This window comes from Peromyscus leucopus, chromosome 5 (assembly GCF_004664715.2).
Source record: "Peromyscus leucopus breed LL Stock chromosome 5, UCI_PerLeu_2.1, whole genome shotgun sequence".
NCBI classification, from domain to species: Eukaryota; Metazoa; Chordata; class Mammalia; order Rodentia; family Cricetidae; genus Peromyscus; species Peromyscus leucopus.
Genome location: NC_051067.1, coordinates 26,639,071 through 26,659,577, shown reverse-complemented (window position 1 = coordinate 26,659,577; position 20,507 = coordinate 26,639,071). Strand labels below are relative to the sequence as shown.

Sequence of the window (20,507 nt, the reverse complement as noted above, 5' to 3'; positions counted from 1 at the left end):
CAGGGAAAGGGGGTGTGTGTGCCCTGGGGGGTGTAGGACAATGGCTCAGTTGTTGGTGTGTAAGACACACCCTCTTTGCCCTCGTCATTTCTTACTGCGAGCCAGAATCCACCCTCAGATGTACCACACTGTCATTAACAAGAGCCCAGCACATAGTGAAAAAGCAAGGCATGCCCCGGGCTTTTCCAAGGACCAATTCCTCTTCTCAACCCTTGGCAGGGAAGGTTGTCAATGTGTCTAGTTTTAAAAACTTAGACGTTCTCACCCACCTTGGCCATCTTTCTCCCCACTGCTGGATTATCCTTAAGAAGATGGTTTATAAAATCTGTGTCCCTGGTTGGCTATTCTCTTTCTTCCTTCCTGTGCTCAGAAATTAAAGAAAAAAACAGAGCACTGTCATCTGTATTTGGAGGACTTCTGTGGCTGGCAGATGATATGCCAGGTAACTGGTCCCACAGCAGAACAAGACCATCCCATGATGAGGCCTCAGCTACCTGACGGGTCAAGCCAATCCAGAAAACAAGGTTGGAAGTCACTTAAGCAGGTTTGGTGTTGCTCCGGCACCCCACTGGCTGAGGGCCAAGGGAGTGGCCATCTCCTGTCCTGTTCCTCTGATCTGCAGGTCACTAAGTCGAGGGAGCTTCCTAGGTCACTCACCCACTTGGGCTTTCACGTCAAGTTTGAGTTGGGCCTGATCCACAGGTCGACTCTGAGCTTCAGGCTTCTTTTACTGAGACATTAGGACTGGGCACAGTGAACCTGAAAGGGCTCGCTGTTGTAGAGGCATGTGTCGACCACTTCCTTGATGCTACAGAGGGGTAAACTGAGGCACAAACCTCAGCTTGTTGTCAAATCTCAAGCCCAGACTCTTGGCTAATGGTATAGTGAGTTTGGGTTTTTTGTTTTTTTAATTAATGCATCGATTAAAAGCTGGTACAGAGCATCATGATGATGGTGATTATTATTATCATTATTGTGGGGTTGGTGAAATATGATGGGAGCCATTGTCTGGCTCCGGCCACCTGCCAAAGCATCCCTGGCCTTACCAGGTTGGGAACCTCTAGAGGGGGGCTGTATGGTCACAGTTCAGATGCAGTGCTGAGCTCCCTGCCCTGGGATTCACATGGCATCCTACCAGGAAGAAAGCATCAGTAGCCCTGGGGCAATTAAGACTGCAAAGCCAGGCAGTTTGCCCAAGACCACATGATGAATGAGTACCTAGGCTGGGACTTGAACCTTATCTCCTGGTTGCAATCCCAGTGCTCTTTGCTCTGGACTGTGGTCCCCTTCCCCCATGCATCATGGCCCCCAGGGGAAGAGAAGTGGAAAGTAAGAGGCTAAGGCCCAGGAACAAAGGGAACTAACTCCTCACAGTGAGAGAAACGAGTGTTTGTGGACTGTCTTGAAACATCGGGAGATTTCAATATCTGCAGCATGCAGACCTAGCCCGGTACACCCAGGCCCAATTATGGGATTATCTGACTCCTAAAGGACATGGGCTTATGGGTTACAAAGAATCAAAAGGGGACAAAAAAGATGGCCCGGTAGTTAAAGAGCACTCGCTGCCCTTGCAGATGACCAGAGTTCAGTCCCTAGCACCTACATCAGAGGGCTCATGATGGGCTAGAACCATAGCTCCAGGAGATCTGACACCCTCTTCTGACCTCCACAGGCACTCACACACATGTACACATGCACATACACTCATAGACACATAAACATAAATAAAAATAAAAATAGGAAATCAAACAGGGAATAGTTGTTCTTATAAAAAAAAAAAAGAAAGAAAGAAAAGAAGAAGCTGGTGGACCACGTTTGTCACACACTTTCCATTACTGTAACAAATGCCTAAGATAATCAGCTTGGAAAGAGTCGAAAGGTTGGTTTGCCTCACAGTTTTAGAGGGTTCAGTTGGCCACTTTGCTTTTGGGCCTGTATTGAAGTCACTCATGGTATCAGGGAGCATTTGGTGGAGCTATAACCTCAGGGGATCGGAGAAAGGAGAAAAAGACCCACAGCACACAGCCCTACTCAAGGGCATACCTCTGAGGACCCAGATCATCCCACTTGGTCCTTCTCCGCAAGTTCCCACCACCTCCCAATAGTGACACTGACTGGTAACTGGGACTTTGGGGGACAATCCACATCCAAACTACATCACCCGATGCTCAAGACCTCGTATATAATGTCAGAGTATATACATAGAACTTGCTCACATTCTTTTACCTACTTCAAATCAGCTCTAGATTTCTCAAAATACATACTAGAAATAGCGTTTAAATCATTTGACACCACACTGTGGAGGAAACTACGAGAACAAGCCTGATCCTGTTCAGTACCAGTGCATTTTTCTTTTTCAGTGTTTCTGATCTGCACTTAGTTGAGTTCAAAGATGCAGAACCCATGGGTGCACAGGACCTCCTGTACTTGGAAAGAATGGAGCAGGAAACAGTTCATCACATCTCTTGGCCTCTACAGTAAGGAAAGAACAGAGGTGACACTCTGTCCTGCCAATTCAAAGTCTCCTCCATCCTCCCTCCCTTCCTCCCTTGTCCTTTCCTTCTTCTCCATGGCCATGAACCAAGTATGTATGCATTCCACAAGCACTGCACCTTCTGGTCAGGTCCCCAAGGGCCAGGAGCATTGTAGACCAAAGGGGTTTCCACCCTCTCAGAAACTGTTGTCTGCTTGACAACATGTTAGACACACACACACACACACACACACACACACACACACACACACACACAATTTCACAATCACTGCCATTTCCACGCCAGGAATATTTCCACTCTGATAGGTTATTTCTCCATCAATACTCATAAGTCTCTGTCTTCCTCTGGGGAGACCAGGGCCCAGCAAAGTCAAAGATACAAAACAGAATTCCCATCCAAGAGCCAGTCAGTGACAGAGCAGGGATGATCACCTCCACAGGTCCAAACAACAACCGTGGCAGGAAGACAAGGTCCAGCCACAATGTAACGTCACATGTAAGAAAGAAAGCAGAGAAGGATCTGATCTACCTAGAGCCTCCCTTCATATCCTTGTATGTCTGGCACAAAGCTGTTCTGTGAAGAGTTACGAGGTTGTATCTGCATGGGAAAACTGACCTGTAACATTGGAGAACAAGTGATTTTAAAATATGACACTGGAGCATGGTTGCTGATTTTTCTAGAAGCAACCTTAGTACAAATGTAAGGTAAGTCAGGAGCAGAACTCCTCCCTTCCCTGTATATTCTTGGGTCAAAAGAATTCATTGCTTTCAAAATGCCAGTAGGTCAGAGGGCAGTGGTGTTCTCTACTCCATGCATCCTGATACCAGCAGGCAGCCTGCCTAGGAACCTCAAGGGTTCAGCGGAGCTTACTCCTAAGGGCTGTTACTATTCAAGATTAGATGACCCCCAAAAGCACACTCACTTTCCCGTGTGACCTCATGTACTCCCCCCTCCCACCCAGTGTAATCAGAGAAGGCAGAAAGAGTCTGAAGTCCCTGCATGCACAGACTGAGCGAGACGGAGAATTTCTCCATGACTATGTAGCGTCATTCAGCTCCGTGCTTCCTCGTCATTCAGGCCTCAACTCTTACAGCCTCACAGAAAAGTCATCTGGGCTGAGAAGGATTGCAGAGCATGCTGGGCCTCAAGCTAATGGTCCTCTGGATGCTTAGTGTGTATGACTGCTGAGAACCCAGAAGAGGCTGTGATAGTGAAGCCTGTTCAGCTCTATCTCGTGCTTCATTTTCTAGACTGACTTGATCATGGAAATCTTCCTCTAAAATCCACTCATATCTCTTGGATTCTTTGAAACATTGTTTAGAAAAATATTGAGTTCAGGTCTCTGTCTTTATTGCCAAAGGTGCACAGTAGTGTTAACTGGGTGAATGAAAATGCTATAAATTAAGCCGTGAACATCAACTTAAGACTCTAGATTTTCCATAAGCCCTCACACACTCCTTTAGAAACCTTGTCCATAATGAGTCGAACACGGGTCACCCATTCTCCCTCTCCCATGTGGCTAGACATGCATGGAAGAGTCAGGAAAGGGCATCAGGACAGTCGCCTCTGGGTCCAGACTGTAGAAAAATGTTTGTTGCTCATGTTCTGAGTCTGACATAGGACAGACAGAAGAAACACAGAATGCTGGGTTTCAACAGGGGCCAGTTACTTTAGGCTCTGTGTCTGCCTGCCTGTTTGTTTGGACAGACTTTCATTATGTAGCCCAAGCTGGCCTTGAACTCACAATCCTGCCACAGCCTCCTCAGTGCCGGGTTTATAAGTATGCACACTGCATTGCACCTTAGACTTTGTCAGTTTTAAAAGACTGAGACCACCTGATGAGCTGAGTCAACTGGTTGCACGCCACCCTCCATGACCCACCCTTCACCCTACCCTACCCCCTAAAATATGGTATTTATGCAGCAGGGGAAAAATATGTTTTAATGTGTCTCAGGTCTACAATCCCTTCTCCAAACTCTCTGGACAAGTGTATCCTCAAATTTTGCCCTTTAATAAAAGATAATGAGGTATGAATGCCATGACCGGGTAGTTCCTTCCCCAAACTCACAGGTAAGTATCTGCACAGTGAAATGTGAATATGTGTGATAAGTGAGAAAACACAATCTATAGATAGTTTGCAGGCATTTCGGGTCAGGTTTTGCTCACATCATGGGCTCTAGAACCTAATTCATTTGAGAATCTCATAGCTGTCTGGGCTGTGGAGTGAGTCTTATAAGCCCTGGCTGGGCTTTTAGTGGGGATGTTTGCCTGTTACATGGGGAAAAAAACAAAAACAAAAACAGAAACGCTGAGCTCCGTCTCCCTAATCGATCCGAAAGCTTCTCGTCAAGGCAAAGAAAACTCACATCTCCAGCATGCCCTGTTCAGTTCGTGTTCTCACCTTAAACAGTGTATTTCCCAGTGTGAGCTAAGGCCAAGGTTCCTTGGCTATGGCAATAACCTGGTCTGCTTGGATTTGGAATTTGCCGTTAGAGGAATCCGTATTTTCCCCGTGAAGGATACACAACTTCGTCTTTCACCCTCCTGGCTTGAAAGAGGGAGTTTCCAAAGGAGACTGTAGAAGAACAAAAGCCCACTGCATTGTTCCCCAATAAATTTCCCCAAGTCACTGAAAAGCTGCTGTGCTGCGTGAATCCAAGTCTGGTCACGAGGCTTCAGTCCAGTGGCATTGGCACAGTGGCGGGTGACTCCTCTGACTTCTGTGGATTTAAACAGCATTGGGTTTGAGTTCTGGCTTAACGGCTTCAAGGGCTAACCTTAAAAAGAAAAAAGAAAAAGTTAAATGCAGACTCCCATCTTCCAGTTTTCAAGGGGCCAGCACAATTTTGGTGAAATTCTCATAACACAATCATCATTTGTCTTAATGAGGAAAGTACCCAAGTGACAGGATATGGAATACCTGGCCACAGTACTAATCACACGGTGACAGGTGTCCCCACTCCCACAGTGGGGCTTGTAACTACCCAAGCTGGTATACTATTGCAATATAATACTGGAGGATTTCGCTTATAAAATAGCTGTGGTTTATGCATTAGTATGGAAGCCACGTTGAAACGCCAAGATTGTAACTTCTCCACACGAGGCCATAGACACGGTGACACAGCTCTGACACAATAGCCTGCTCCAGGTGACACTCCAGGTGGCTCCGCGCCTCACTCATCAGACTGATCCTGTTCCTGAGTGTTTTCAGAGACCCGCAGACTTAACAGCTCCCTGGTGCCTGAATCATCCATGTCTGCATTTAAGCCCTTCAGGGCCAGGTCATGGCTATTCGGCCCAGACTTCTCAGATAATAGGCCAATTATATTATGTCACCAGAGACCTTATCTCACCAGATCATTGGGCCTATTAATCTCAAAGGGGAATTTCCTGAACCTCATGCCCAGCTGGGGATTTAGGACAATGAGTTCTTCTCCATTCATCTGTAATTCCTGAAAATGCTAAGGTGCCGATTATGGCTGTGTGTATTTCTCTCCGAGTCTTCCGCATTGAATACTCAAAGCAGCTGTGGTTGCCAGGCAAGGCAATGCCAATGGGGAAGGCAACTTGTGTCCAGCAACCCAGGTGGCACTTGCTTCTAGTACAGGGTGGGCATCAAGGAAAATACAAAGAGTGTCTGCAGGGTGTCCTGGTCATCTTCTAGCTACTGTAACAAATTATTGAAACCATCAAGTTATAAAGATAATTTGGGAGGGTTTAGCCCGTTGTCCATTGGCCCCATTGCTTTTAGGCCTGTGGTGAGGCAGGGCACCAGGACAGCAAAGCTGGTAGGTAAGCAAAACAGAAGAGTAAGAGGAGGCCCAGGGTCTCGATATCTGGTTTAAGGGTGTGACCCCCATGACCCAGCATCCTTCCACTGGATGCCACCTCTTGTTACTTTTGTGCCTTTGTTTTGAGACTCGGTCTTTCTGTGTAGCTCAGGCTAGCCTCAAACTTGAAACTCTCCTACTTCTGCCTCTTTGCCCAATTTTGTTGGTTTGTTTTTTAGTTGGTTCGGACTCTTAAAAGCCCACTGTCTCTCAACAGTATCACCCAGAGAACCAAGCTTTAACACCTGGGCCACTGAGGTCACTCAACATCCAAACTGTAGCAGAAAAGAATCTAAAATGGCCCCTAAGCAGCCATAGTTTGCACTATGTCCAAGCAGAGGGGGGAAATCGGAGCTGAGCATCTTAGTGGGTAGCCGTGTGGGTCATGTCTGGCTCTCTGCAGCAAGAAGATACTCCCGCCCTTAGGGGCTGGTGGGAACATGCAGAGAATACAGAGTGTATATTGGGTGGCAGTGAGTGGAAACTCCAGAGAAGAAGGAATTTCTAAGACAGCATGGATAGGTGGGCTACACAAGGCCTTAACAGAGTATCTAGACCCCAAGAGCCTTATAAAATACTGCCCTGGCTTTCTGGCCCACTCACAAACTTCTTCATCTTGCCATCCACTGGGTGCCCTCTGGTCCCAGTATTGTATTCAGAAATGCTTGTTTAGAAATCTTTAAAAATCAAAACTTGGTATTGAAATAACTAATAAAAATGATTAACAGGTATCTCAGGTCTTTACTTTAAAAATAAAGAAGGAACAATGGTCAGGCAAAAGGGTCATGGCCAGAGCAGCCCAGCAGCTGTGTGAGCTGCAACCGATGCTTGCCCAAGCATAAGGCTGCTGAAAGCTCATCACAATATTCCATGAGGAATATTCTAGAATCGGATGCCTTTGGTGCCTCTCTGTGCACTACAGCATTTCTGTCACTTACAGTAAAGGGGCCAGGAATGACCTCATGAAGACAGCAGACAGAATCCCTAGCCCTAATTTAGATATGTGGGTGCCAAAGACCTTGTAAGGAGCTATCCACTACAAGGAGCTGAGACATAGTGACTGAAAAGTGGAAGTTTATCCTCTTCTTAAATATAACGAACAATGGAGATTATACTTTAAAGACTGGTCATTTAGAAAAGAAAGAATGTCACTTTCAAATGACAAATTATAGAACTTGAGGTCAGACGGGTGGTTACTTGGGTTCATCTAGGGATGGGGAGGTCATTGGGGGTGTGCCCTGGAGGGTATTGGGATTTGCACCCCTTCCTAGCTCCATGAAGAGAGCAGGTTGACTCCACTGCTTGTGCCACACCCTGAGTACTGCCTCACCACGGGTTCCAAAGCACCCAGGCCAAGGTTTCAGTGAAACCACCACATGAAGCAATGGGAAGCTGATTCACATCCACTCCATCTGCTGGGCAGTGGCAGTGGGATGCAGGGCCGAGAAAGAATGCAGTCATGAGAAGAAGCACACTAGGGTGTGCTGTCAGGTCAGGTGCTGGAGGCATTTCCAAATCTCCAACATCCGGCACCAATGGTTCATCTGTGTGTCAACCCATCACCGTTGGAGGAACATCTGTACAAATAAAAATGAGGGCAGGTAAAGTGTGAGATCTGAATGACCTCAGAGAGGCACCAATGGTGGTTTGACATCATTCTAATTCTGTAAGATATTACCCCCCAACCATAAAATTAGTTTCATTGCTTCTTCATAACTATAATTTTATAATTATACTATTATACATAACTACTGTTATGAATTGTAATGGAAATATTTTGAGATAGAGGTTTGTCGAGGGGTCGGGACCCACAGGTGGAGAACAACTGCTTCAGCATTCCCCTGCATGCTGTTTCTCCCAAGAGCACTTCTGCAGCTGTGCATGTTCAACCTGTGCAACAGTATACAACATGCCCTCCTGCATCCCGCCGCCGCTGCAAAGGGATACATCTCAGTTAGTGTCTTGTTGCTGATTTTCTTACCATCCTAGTGTAATGATTTATTCTGCTTCACAAATTGCTCCACCTTTCAAGCTAGCCTGGTTTGGCAGATATCAGCATTGATATCTTGATTACAGCGAACTCTCGGGTTCTCAATCTGCAACTGTTTGAAGTTCAGACACAAAACAGTTTTTCTGTATTAACCGGCCCTTTATTGAACACTTACTATTGGCTGAAAAGACTGATTTCTGCACACGCCTGTAACCTCAGCCTGGGAAGCCTATGGCAATTAGATTTTATGGAAATATAAAAGCCGTATGTGTTGAGGCCAACAGAAGCCAGGTAATGATGTCAAGCCCCAAGGAAATAAATAAAGATTAATTTCTGTATTAGAGTTACTCTAACTACAATGAACCCTAAGTCACATATTCATTTGTCTCTTGGTGTCTTTAAGGGGTGGTCTCTGAATCTACACAGTCACCAATATCTGAGGTGGTCCAGGCTCTTCTGTAAATGTATGTTATTTGCATAGGAGCTATGCACATTCTTGAAAATACTTTAAACCACCTCTATACAGCTCATAATAAATAACACAGAAAAACACTATGTAATTCTTGTTCTGGTATATCATTCAGGAAATAATAACAAGGGGAGAAGTCTATACATGACCAGTACAAACCCAGCTTTTGTGCCTAATATTTTCCATATACAATTGGTAGAATCTAAGACAAGACCCAGTGCACAGCATCCAACCATCGCCCTTGGATGGCTGGGGACATATATTGTTCAATCTGTTGTTGTGTAGGCCACTTGTGATTCTATAGTTCACAGTGGAGCCAGGCACAAGAGACACCCAACATGGTCCAGCAAGGAGGCACAGAGTCATTCTGAGACAAGTGAGTAATGAATAGGATGAGGAAGAGGTGGCAAGAGCAGATAGAAAAAGGGCTGGACAGGTGAGGCAGGCTTGAGTCCGTGACTCACATGGGGCTCCCCTTTGTCAAGAGGGTGGGGCACAGAGAGCATGCCCAGGGCCGTGGAACCCACACCCAGCACCAGCTCTTCTTTGCTCTGTTCCTCCCACCCCCAATTCCCATCAGACACAGGTGTAAGGGATACACAAAGCTGCTTCTTCAACAGCAAGTTGGCACAATGCCTCAGGTGAGCTCAGGCTTGGCACTCTCTCCACACTCATAACAGGAGCCTCACCATGAAGGGTTTGAGAATGAATAAGAGAGGGTGGAGCAAGGTGACCTTTAAGGTCCAGCATCTAGAGACTTTCCTGGGGCAACTTTCATCTCTACACATGAACACACACCGTATACTGGCATACACACCATACAAGACACATATTAAGTACATACATATAAACTATTCATATGCACACACACATCCCACACATGCACACACAAGTATACACACCACATACCATACACCAGGCACACATACACACACCACACACATTGAACATACCACATCACACACACTACATACATACCACATAAGGCACCACAGACCACATACACCACACACACACACACACACACACACACACACACACACACACACACACATCACACATATACCACCACCACCACACCACACCACACTAAGAAGCTCTCACACTCCTGGGATTTTTCTATTGATCCCACCCCCCTAGACTCCCTGATTTGGCCTCAAAGATAAAGGAAAGACATGTATTTAAGAGACAAAAAGAAAGGGGAACTGCTGGAGGAGTGGGAGGAGAATATTCTTCAACCTTTCTAAACTACAAGACAAGTTTGCGCTGCAGCTGTGCATTTCCCAGCTCTGTGACCTTGTCCCTCTGTGCCTCACTGGCCTCGTTTGTAAAACGGAGGCCATGAGAATGAGGCTGAGGAGGAAATCATGATCTCATAGGGTTTGGAGGGGTCTTGAAGATGTTGATGTGCACGAAAACGCGAATGAGGGCAGTGCACACAGAGTGTTCAGTACTCTGGAGACGTTCTTATGAACTCTGGCTGGAAACCCCTGCGCACTCCTCAGAAACTCAGTCCCGCCACCTCTACCCCCGTCCCCCTCCCTTCTCCCTCCCCACCTAACACCTCTGGCACTCCTCTTCCCACCCTTCCCTGTCAGGAAGCATCCTGGCTCAGGATTGAGCACGGGGCTCTAGAGTTTGGCTGCTGTGTTTTGTGTCCTCCCCACACCGGGCACATGTGTTAAGAACTGGTCCCCAAGATGCTTTGAAAATGAAGCCTGGTAGATGGAAGTTGGGTCTTTGGAGGAAGGGCCCTGAAGGGGACTACTGAGATTCCAGCTCTTCCCTTTCCCCTTCCTCCACTTCCTTCACCCTCCCCCCCTCCGTGTGTGTGTGTGTGTGTGTGTGTGTGTGTGTGTGTGTGTGTGTGTGTGATTGGCTGCTATGAAGTGGGCGGTCTCCCCGTCACACGCTCCCTTCATGATGTATTGACTTACCACAGATCCCAAAGCAATGACCCAAATGGCTATGAACGGAAAGCTCCAAAGCAGCGACAGAAACAAACCTTTCTCCCTTGTAAACTAACTTCCCTCGGGTGTCTGTTACAGTGATGGATCAAAATGAGGTCCAAGCGTAGCTGCACCCCAGCCTTGCTTAGCCAAGCACTGACCCTCCTGTGCCTGTGTCTTCTGCCCTACCTCCTGGTCACAGCCACGAGGACACAGAAGCAGCTGGGAATGCTGTCCTGAAATCAGCATATAGGAGCAGCCCACTCGGGTACCAGATTCCAACACGCTGGATTGCCCAATTCTGCCGTCATTCAGGCTGCTTCCCCATTCCTCCATCCTCCCCATGGATAGGCCGCAAGAGCTGTCGGGAAATGCGTATTCACGGTCTCCCAACCCTGTGTTCAGAGCCTTCCTCCTGTCATCCTCCTGACAAACTCATGACTTGTCATCTCTTCTTGATCCCCAGATCTCCGTCTGCCTTTCCCAGGAACGTGACTCAAGTAACAGTGTGCTGCTGTGAAGATCAAAGGCCGCAGATACACAATGGTGAAGGAAGCGGAAGAGAGGGAGGAGCCTTGGAGGGGTGGCCAGCCTTCCTGTCTAGCTAAAGCGGAGGGACTTGGTTGGTTACTCTAACAGTTCAAGATCTATCATGTCCAGGGTCCCCAGAAAACAATCTGCTACTGATGACCATGTGAGGGAGGGCTACTTGAGTTTTCTAGGTCTCCATTTCTTCTCTGGTAAAGCAGGTTTCTCACGGGGCTGTGGTAGTGATGGAAAGGCCTAGAAGGTGTTGGGCATCTCCCAGGGTACCTGTCTCTCAAGGTGAGCTCTCTGTGGGCGTCAGTGCTGAGGCCTGGAAATGCCAGGTCTTGTCAGCCTATGGCCACTAGCCAGGTCCGCTTCCTGGCCCTTTCCAAAGCAGAAGTGCCTGAAAAAGCGGGTGCAGAGCAGAGGTAAAATGAGTCACGAGAAACTCATGCCCCCTTCCCTAACTATCAGAACGTCAGGAGACTCCGGTCAAGGGGAAGGATGGCTGCAGAATCACTTTGGTGAAGTCCTCTGCACGGGCCCGCGGATAAAGACAAGGCTGTGTCTTTTCCTTTTTTTTTTTTTTTTGTCCACAAGAAGGAAGAGAAGAGAGTCCACAGCTCAGACAGGCAGGAAAGCCCCAGTCCCTCCACACCAGCCAGCAGTCTGCGAAGTCAGCTGAACAATGGTCGAACTCATCCTGCAAAGGGCAGGCCGAGGGGAGGGCGACAGAACTCCACCCCCCCCCCATGTGCCCTAGAGTCCCCATCCCCCAGAGGACAGACAGATCTCTGCCTAGACTGAGCAGAGCCTGCCTTCTCACAAGAAGAAAATGGGACAGCCAACACCATCTTTCTGTTTGAACAAAACAAAACAAAAACAAACAAACAAACAAAAAACCAGGCAAATGTCCTAAACATGTCAGTCCAAACACCCTGCCTTGTCCATTTCTCTGTGGCCTCAGCATAAGAGCCAGGTGCAGGGCAAACGCACGCCTGGCTTGGCCTCTCTCTGGAGTCCCTGGCTCAGCCAGTCAGGCCTCACCAGGAAGGAACCTGGGTGACAGTAGTCCCAGAGTCACAGGCTCGGCTGTTACTATTTTTTAACATTTATTAAATGCCATGGCACACTGAGTCTATGGGGGCAGCAGGAGTGGGTAGCTTTGGTGAGCTGGCACGGGGAGAGGTAAACAGACGCATGGCATTCCAGAGCTCTGAGGGCAGACGCCCCTCCAAGCCGGGGAGCTGCTTTCCTGCGTGCGTGCGTGCGTGCGTGCGTGCGTGCGTGCGTGCGTGCGTGCGTGCTGTCATCCCTAGCACTGTTCTCAGAACTTTCCACCCAGCGCTTGGCAGTAGGATAAATCAGAGCCTGACGACTTCTTGGCTACAGTAACACTCTGCCCATGAGTGTCAACGCTGCCAGGCACTCCCCGGTGACATGTTTGGCTCCTTCATCCCAAGCACACAGCAATAAAAGGACAGCTGGATGCAGGGGGATGGCTGGAGCGTTCTTTCCCGTCACAAACTTGGACTAGCCTCTCCCCTCTCAGCCAGGGTAAAGTCAGTGAAAGTTTGACACTGCCCGGGAAGGAAAAGCCGATAGTACTGGAAGAGACCAGACAGGTGTTGTAGGAGTGCATGGTAGAGCAAGGGGATGCTGGGGCCAGAAGCCAGAGCCAGAGCGGTTGCACTCCTGGGTTCTGTTGCCCTTCATCACTCACTTCCCCTCATGCCCCGTCCCTGCACCTGCTCGCACTGCCCACCCCTGTTCCAGGTACAATGTGGAGGCTGCAGGGGTGTGAGGCTGAGGAACCTGAGGCTATGGAAGGAGGCAGTCCCAAGCTTCACTGCTGCTTCTCCTCTGCCTTTAGGTTCCTCCTCTGTAAAATAGAGTTTGGGCTTAGTGGGTCCTCGAAGGTTCCACGAACTCTCTCTGTGCGAGCAAGTCTAAATGCGGTATGCAGTGCCCCCTGAATGCAATGCAACACATGCTGCCTGCAATGAAATGCGGTACCCCAACTTCAACACAACACCCTCGGAACCAATGCAGCGCTCCTGGATGCAAAGCAGTATCTCTTACGCACATGGCAACGACCGCTGATTTCAGGGTGATGTCCCTGGAGACAAGGCCAGCTCTCTCCTGAGGTAATGACCTGTAAGGACAGCGGGGCTGTCTGGGATTCTCCCAAGAGCAGGGCTCATCCCCACCCACCCTCACACTCAGGGCCTGGCCACGTACCCCGAGTCTGGCACCGAAGATACCCCCTCCCTGTGCTCACCCAGGGTACATTCTTGCTCACCCTTCAGATGACTCATAGCAGCTAGGGACAGGGTGCCCCAGAGCAAGCTGGCAAGGCATTGCCCATCCACCCCTTCCCCAGGTGCCACCCCGGGAGCCGTCCGGCGGCGGCTGTCAGCTGTTCCTGAGCTCAGGAGCTCCTTGAGTTACAAAAGCAGGAGGACATGGAAATTGAAACAGGAGAAGCCACCGGTGGGGGCCAGAGACGCCTGGGGCAGCTATGGAAAGACAGCTCTGCCAGAATGGCCACATTATTTATTGGTTCTCTTGGGGGAAGCATTTATGGTTATAAAAAGAGCCTCTTCGAATCACAAGCCACTCACCCAGCTTATTCATGAGTCTCCAAAGAACGCCCCCCCCCCCACACCACCGCAGTTTAATCAAAGACCACAGCCAGGGTGGGAAGTACCTAACAACTGCCTGCCAACATCAGAGTCATTGTTTCCCACTGGTTTCACAGGACACGGAGCTTAGCAAAGAGGGAAGAACCACATTGAAGGGAGGAGCCTTTCCTGGGCCCACCCAGCAAGCCCAGCCGCACAAGCTGCTGCTTTGCCACCCTTAACTGAGGAAGGGTTAGAGGCCTGGGGATGTTCAAAGGCTCAAGGCATTCCTAGCACTCTGCAAACTACCACCCTGCTGCAGGGGAGGAGGAGGGCTGGCCAATTGAAAACGATGTCATGTGGCCGGCTGTTGAGTGCTGGGATGCAAAGGCCAGAGCAGAGGCTGGGCAGCGAATGGGTTTCACCAGGCTGGATCAAGTGGCTGCCTTCCTGGAAACTGGCCTTGTGTTGCTAGGCCGATAAGGCAGGGAAATTGCTACCCTTGGTGCTCATGGGAAAACAGGTTGATGCTGAAGCAGAGCTGCGACCTGCTAACAGTTGAGACAAAGCAGAGCACCCCTGCAGCTACTCTGCCCCAGGGTAACTCAGATCACCAAGCAGGTGTGCATTGGGAGTCAACGATTCTGACCTTTAGTACGCATTCCTGAGCCTGAGACGGCAACCATAACACGGGTGCAGCTTTCAAACACCCTACCTTCTCCTTGTACCCCCCAGAAACCAGCCTCCACCCTGAATAAACAGTGGACCCTTGTAACACACACATGGCAGCCTCTCCTGGCCATGGACCCCAATGCAGCAGCATCCAGGAGGCTGTGGATGAGCACAGGATAGAGAAAGCCACCTCCTGGGGACAGACAGACCATCAGGTGTGTGTGGAAAGGTGCTGGCCCTAGAGCCTGGCTGTTTATAACTGTGATGGGGGCAGGGGCATGCAGACTTCAAAGGGTTTAGTGGTCAGGAAATGAAGCCTTTTGGCAGAGCTCCAGGGACAAGTAACTTACACTGATTTCTGCTCCACCACCATGGTGTAACAAGGCACCTTTATGTTGTAAGCCGCTGCGCTCTCACCTTGCCTGCGAAGTACCCTCTCCCGGACTGTTCAAACACCCCCCACAGTCTACCTCCGCCAGCCCTTACATAACCTCTCACGTGAGTCTTTCTTCAACATTCCCTGCAAGTAGCCACCAGCTCTCAGGAAGAGGGGAGTGGAGACTGGCGATGAGAAGCCTGCCCCCCCCCCCTAAAATGCCCCTCTCGCAGCAGCCCTGCTTCCTAGCTGCTCCTGGGAGTCAGGATGCAACCCTGTGGCCTCACCCACCACGGCATCCTACTTCTGTTCCCAAAGCCAAGTGAAAGCCAGTGGGTCCCAGACTCTGCTCTCCACAGATCCTCATGAAGGATGGATTGCGTTCCAGCAGGGAATGGGAATAATGGAGAGAGGAGAGGGAAAAAAAGAAAGGGAGAGAGCTCTACAGCCTGCTGGCCATGGAGACAGCAGTAGAGAAGCAGAGGTACAGGCCACACACAGGGTCCCCCACCAGGAGGGATCACTTAGAAAGGAACACAAACTGCAGTGTGGGTGAGTCTCCCCTGGGAAAAGGGACCTAAAGGAAAGGCTGGGAAGTTGAGAAGGGAAAAACAGACTGACCAGAGCTGAGTGTGGTGACATACACCTGCAGCCCAGGACTGGAAAGGCTACGGCAGGAGGATTTCAAGTTCAAGGCCAGCTTGGATTACATAGCAAGATTCTGTCTCAAGTACTACTACTACTACTACTAATAATAATAATAATAATAATAATCCAGAGGCCGAGCGGTGGTGGCACATGCCTTTAATCCCAGCACTCGGGAGGCAGAGCCAGGCGGATCTCTGTGAGTTTGAGGCCAGCCTGGGCTACCAAGTGAGTTCCAGGAAAGGCGCAAAGCTACACAGAGAAACCCTGTCTCGAAAAACCAAATAATAATCCAGTAACAAAACAGGCAGTTTAAAACAATGCTACAAATGGAGATGGGTTTGAAATGTGTGGTTAGAGAAAAAAACCCAAATACATATTTAAACACACCTTCAAACATTTTACACACACACACACACACACACACACACACACACACACACACACACATATACTCATTTAGTTATAGAAATTTTATTTATGCCAGAAAGCTAGCAAAAGTAAACAGTTGGGAAATTTTAAATATTTTTTTTTTTTTTTTTTTTTTAAAGATTTATTTATTTATTATGTATACAGTATTCTGCCTGCATGTGTCCCTGCAGGCCAGAAGAGGGCACCAGATCTCATTACAAGTGGTTGTGAGCCACCATGTGGTTGCTGGGAATTGAACTCAGGACCTCTGGAAGAGCAGTCAGTGCTCTTAACCTCTGAGCCATCTCTCCAGCCCAATTTTAAATATTTTAAACAGAAGAAAAGTATCCTACAAACAAACCATTTATATTATTAAGCAGTGGCCTCCAAACATTTCAAGAAAAAAAATGGCTGTGCTAGAGAGATAGCACAGTGGTTAAGGGCATTTGCTGCTCTTGCAGGGGATCCAGGCTTTCTTTGTTTCTAGCACCCACATGGCAGCTCACAATCATCTGTAACTCCAACTCCAGGGCATCTGATGCCCACCTCTACCCTCCACAGGCACCAGGCACGCCTGTGGTACACATACAGACAGACGGACAGAACACTCATACACATACAATAAAATAATCTTTTTAAAAAGAGGACAATATTAATGCACCCATTTCATAGCAACCAAGATCAATCTATTTCACAGGATTAGTTTTCAAAACTGCAGAGGCTGAGACTGTGGCCCAGTGGCAGAGGACATGCTTAGCATGTGTGAGACCTTAGGGGCCTTCTCAGCACCCAAGAGAAAATTGGTGAAATTTTAAGCTTTTCCATCTGGGAGACTGGGCAGCTGTTCCAGTAACCACATGTATGAAGTGGGTGCTTCAGGGAGCCTTGGTTCAAATCTCCCCTAGGCCACTTATTGTTGTATGGTTCTAGACTAGTCCCTTGACTTGCTTCCCCCATCTGCAAAGGAAGATAATAGTGCCTCTTCGTAGGTGAGTGTGACAATTCATCAGCAAACCGTGGGGAGTTATTAGAACATTTCCCAGCTTGGCATTAGAGGCTTGCCAACGTTAGCTGTTTGATGATCATAGGAGATAACTTTAGGACTTTTTATCACCCAGAAGTGTATAGAAGCTGATAAAACAGTTGGAGGGTGGCTTCTGTCACACAAGTGAGGGGTTATGGGGCCAAAACTAAGACCCTGGCAGTGAGTCTTGAGAGAGAAGACTGAAAAAGAAAAAGGAAAAAAAAAAAGTAAGAAACTGGATCAACAGACTGGGGAACAGATAAAGTAGGAAAAGAAAAATGTATGCAAGTATGATCTAGAACTTTCCAGCACATATAGTCAAGAACTGACAAAAACTAGAAAGACAGAGATAGTCAATGGAAAATAGCAGTCACTGAGTATGTCCTACAGACCAGCCAGCATCATCAGTGACACGCAGGTGTTAACTCATTCAATCCTTATGATAATCCTGGAAGATAAGTGACATCCCTGTTTTACAAATAAGTCTAAGCCACAGAAAGCCTGCAATGTGTAATGAGCACACAGCTAGTAGACAGAGGAGCTGGGCCTTGTGGAATGAGGGTAGGTGTGGGGAGCAAGGTCTTACTGTGCTGCCCAGGCTGGCTGAAATTCACTACATAGTCTTAGTTGGCCTGGACCTCTTCAGTTCTCCTTCCTCAGCCTCCCACATGCTGAGATTAGTGGACTGTACCATCACTCCGGGCTAGCCCACACTACTTAGCTTAGATGTCCACACATTTAATCTTCTAAAAGACAATTGCTTTATATATATATATATAATTTATCTTTTATTATAACCAAGGAAAATTGTTATAACTATTCAGTCTTCAACTACATCAAAGACCCCAGAAGGATATAATATTACCTAAGTAAACAGGAAATGCATTGTAAATAACTTCCAAAATCCTGGAAATGCAGAGACAGCTGGCTACCTAGAAAGTCTTCCAAAGTTCCTCTGCAACACTGGGGCATCCATCTTCAGCCTATAGGCCTAGAGTTTCTCAGTCCCTTCTCCCTGCTGCCTGCCTGCAAGGTGGATTTGCTCCCAGTCAGATCAGAGGATGACTTCAGCTGTCTACTCCATTCTTTATTTGTGAGTGTATTTCCTCAATTTATCTTAATAAATTTCTCTAATACTTCTTAAATAGACTCCTATAGATTTATCACTTTAATCAGGTCCTGATCAACCTGTCTACATAGTATGGAAAGCATTAGAAGAGGCATATTTAGTCTAACTATTGGTACATGCCCACCAAGCCATTTCAGGGGCTCAGTAATCTTGTTATGCTGATGAATTAACCCATAAAGCAGAACATTAATTTGGGCTGCCCCCAGTCACAGTGAGTTTTGTCAGTCATTGGGATGATAGTCAGTTTCTATCTCTATGTCGTAGGACATGAGTCAGGTGTCTAAACATAACCAACAATCCTGGCCTATGTCTGGCTGGGAATGATTAAGTCCATCCACAGGGTCCCTTCCTGTGGCATAGAGTCTGAATCTATAGGCCAGAATCTTTTCAATGAAGTTTTCCAGGAAACCTCAATTTCACAAACCCGGTTTTTGTAATAGAAATTCCCTTACTTCTGCCAACCAGGGCTCCTAGCAAGAGGGCATACATACAATTGTAAACTATGACAATTGCTTTAGGGCTCAGGAAACTAACATTGACCTTTGGCCATTGTGTGCAAACACAGGAATGCATGTGCACACACACGCATATACATAACACACATCACACACAATAATAGTTTGGTAGTGCTTAAGGGTCATCTAACAGATTGAGTACAACGGTCTGAAACTTAGAAGAGAGGGAGAGATGGCAACAGAGCTAAAGATTCTAAATTTGTGGGCATTGTGGGCTTAGCATCAGGAAAAGGAGAGGAACTTTGAGGTAACTTGGACGTGGATGCTCTCAACAGAGTCACAAGGACATCAGTATTGGCCACTTTTCTTTCCTTCCTTCCTTCCTTCCTTCCTTCCTTCCTTCCTTCCTTCCTTCCTTCCTTCTTTCTTTCTTTCTTTCTTTCTTTCTTTCTTTCTTTCTCTCTCTCTCTCTTTCTCTCTCTCTCTCTCTCTCTCTCTCTCTCTCTCTCTCTCTCTCTCTCTCTTTCTTTTTTTCAAGACAGGGTTTCTCTGTGTAGTTTTGGTGCCTGTCCTGGAATTCGCTTTGTAGACCAGGCTGACCTCAAACTCACAGAGATCCACCTGGCTCTGCCTCCTGAGTGCTGGGATTAAAGGCGTGCGCCACCACCGCCCGGCCTGGCCACTTTTCATTACAGATGTTACAAATCAAGATGGCTTTATGAGGAAGGCTTTTGATAGCCCAGACTTTGAACTCCTTTGCCGTACATAAGGAACCTGCAATTTCCTGTCAGTCCCACCCCTTCCCCTAGAGTAGCTGTGAAGCCAGGTGTCTGCTGCCCCATATTCCAAACTGAGCAAAGACCCACAGGCCAATGTGATGGGCATTCGGTCATGAGACATGACACAAAAGGGCAGCACAGCATCAGAGGGGTTCTACCTGCCCTGGTTTAACTTTGACTCTTGTGATAAGAAAGTGAGCAAGGCCAAACTGAAGAGGAAAGACTTTATGTTAGCTTACAGGTTATAGTTCATCAATGAGAGAGGCCAAGACCAGAACCTGGAGGCAGGACTGAAGTGGAGACCAAAGAGAACTCTGCTTACCGGCTTCTTTCATCTCGATCACTCAGTTACTTGTCTTATGCAGCCCAGGCTCACTTGCACAGGCACGACACCCCCTGCAGTGGGCTAAACTCTCCTATGTCAATTAGTAATAATAAAAAAAAATGCTTCAGAGTCTGGCCACCAACCAGTCTTATCTCTTCTTCAGCTGAAGTCCCCTTTACCTATCCGACTCTAGGTGTATCAAGTTGACAGCTGAAGCTAACTATGACACCATTGTGGCACCATCACGGTACCCAGTGGGATCGGGGTAGTTAGCGGATACTGAGTCCCCCTAAACTGAACTTGACCTTGGGTCGACTCAAGTTTCCAGTCTTCTTTTCTAGTATTTCTGTCAGGTGAATGTCCTAACATCATTTTACTGGGGGCATTTCTTTTGCTTAATCTGCCCTCTGTCCAGTCTAATACCAACACAGTTTTCCTTAATTCTATTTCTCTTGTTTTCTTTTCTTTCCTGTATCAAAGAGGAGGGAAATACATATTTTCAGCATACAGCATCCTCAAAACTGATTACCTCTGAGCACAATGCCTCCAAAAGGAATGCTTCCCCTTGAGCCTGACATTTTTCTAAATACAGATGTTTCTATACATCCACAACTATGTAAGATGGGAGGGTATTTGCATAGAACTGATGCATATCCTCCTGCATCCTTTAATATCATCTCTGGATGATATGAATTCTTCTTCCCCAAAACCTGAGGTCTAACAAGCATCTTACCCGACTTTCTTAATTAGCTTTGATCCTAATTCTAGCCCCAACTTGACAAGGTTGATTAAAACAACCAGTGTTA

The 20,507-nt window shown here is 47.6% G+C and overlaps 1 long non-coding RNA gene across 1 annotated transcript; it reads right to left on the bottom strand.

Annotated features, from left to right (window-relative positions):
- Positions 1 to 4,417: 4,417 nt before the first annotated feature.
- On the bottom strand, positions 4,418 to 13,710 carry LOC119088019. The gene is made up of 4 exons (XR_005091574.1): positions 13,564 to 13,710; positions 13,348 to 13,416; positions 7,656 to 7,902; positions 4,418 to 5,272 (listed from the first exon to the last, which is right to left on the bottom strand). It is a non-coding gene; the product is annotated as an uncharacterized LOC119088019 (long non-coding RNA).
- Between the last annotated feature and the right edge of the window lie 6,797 nt (positions 13,711 to 20,507).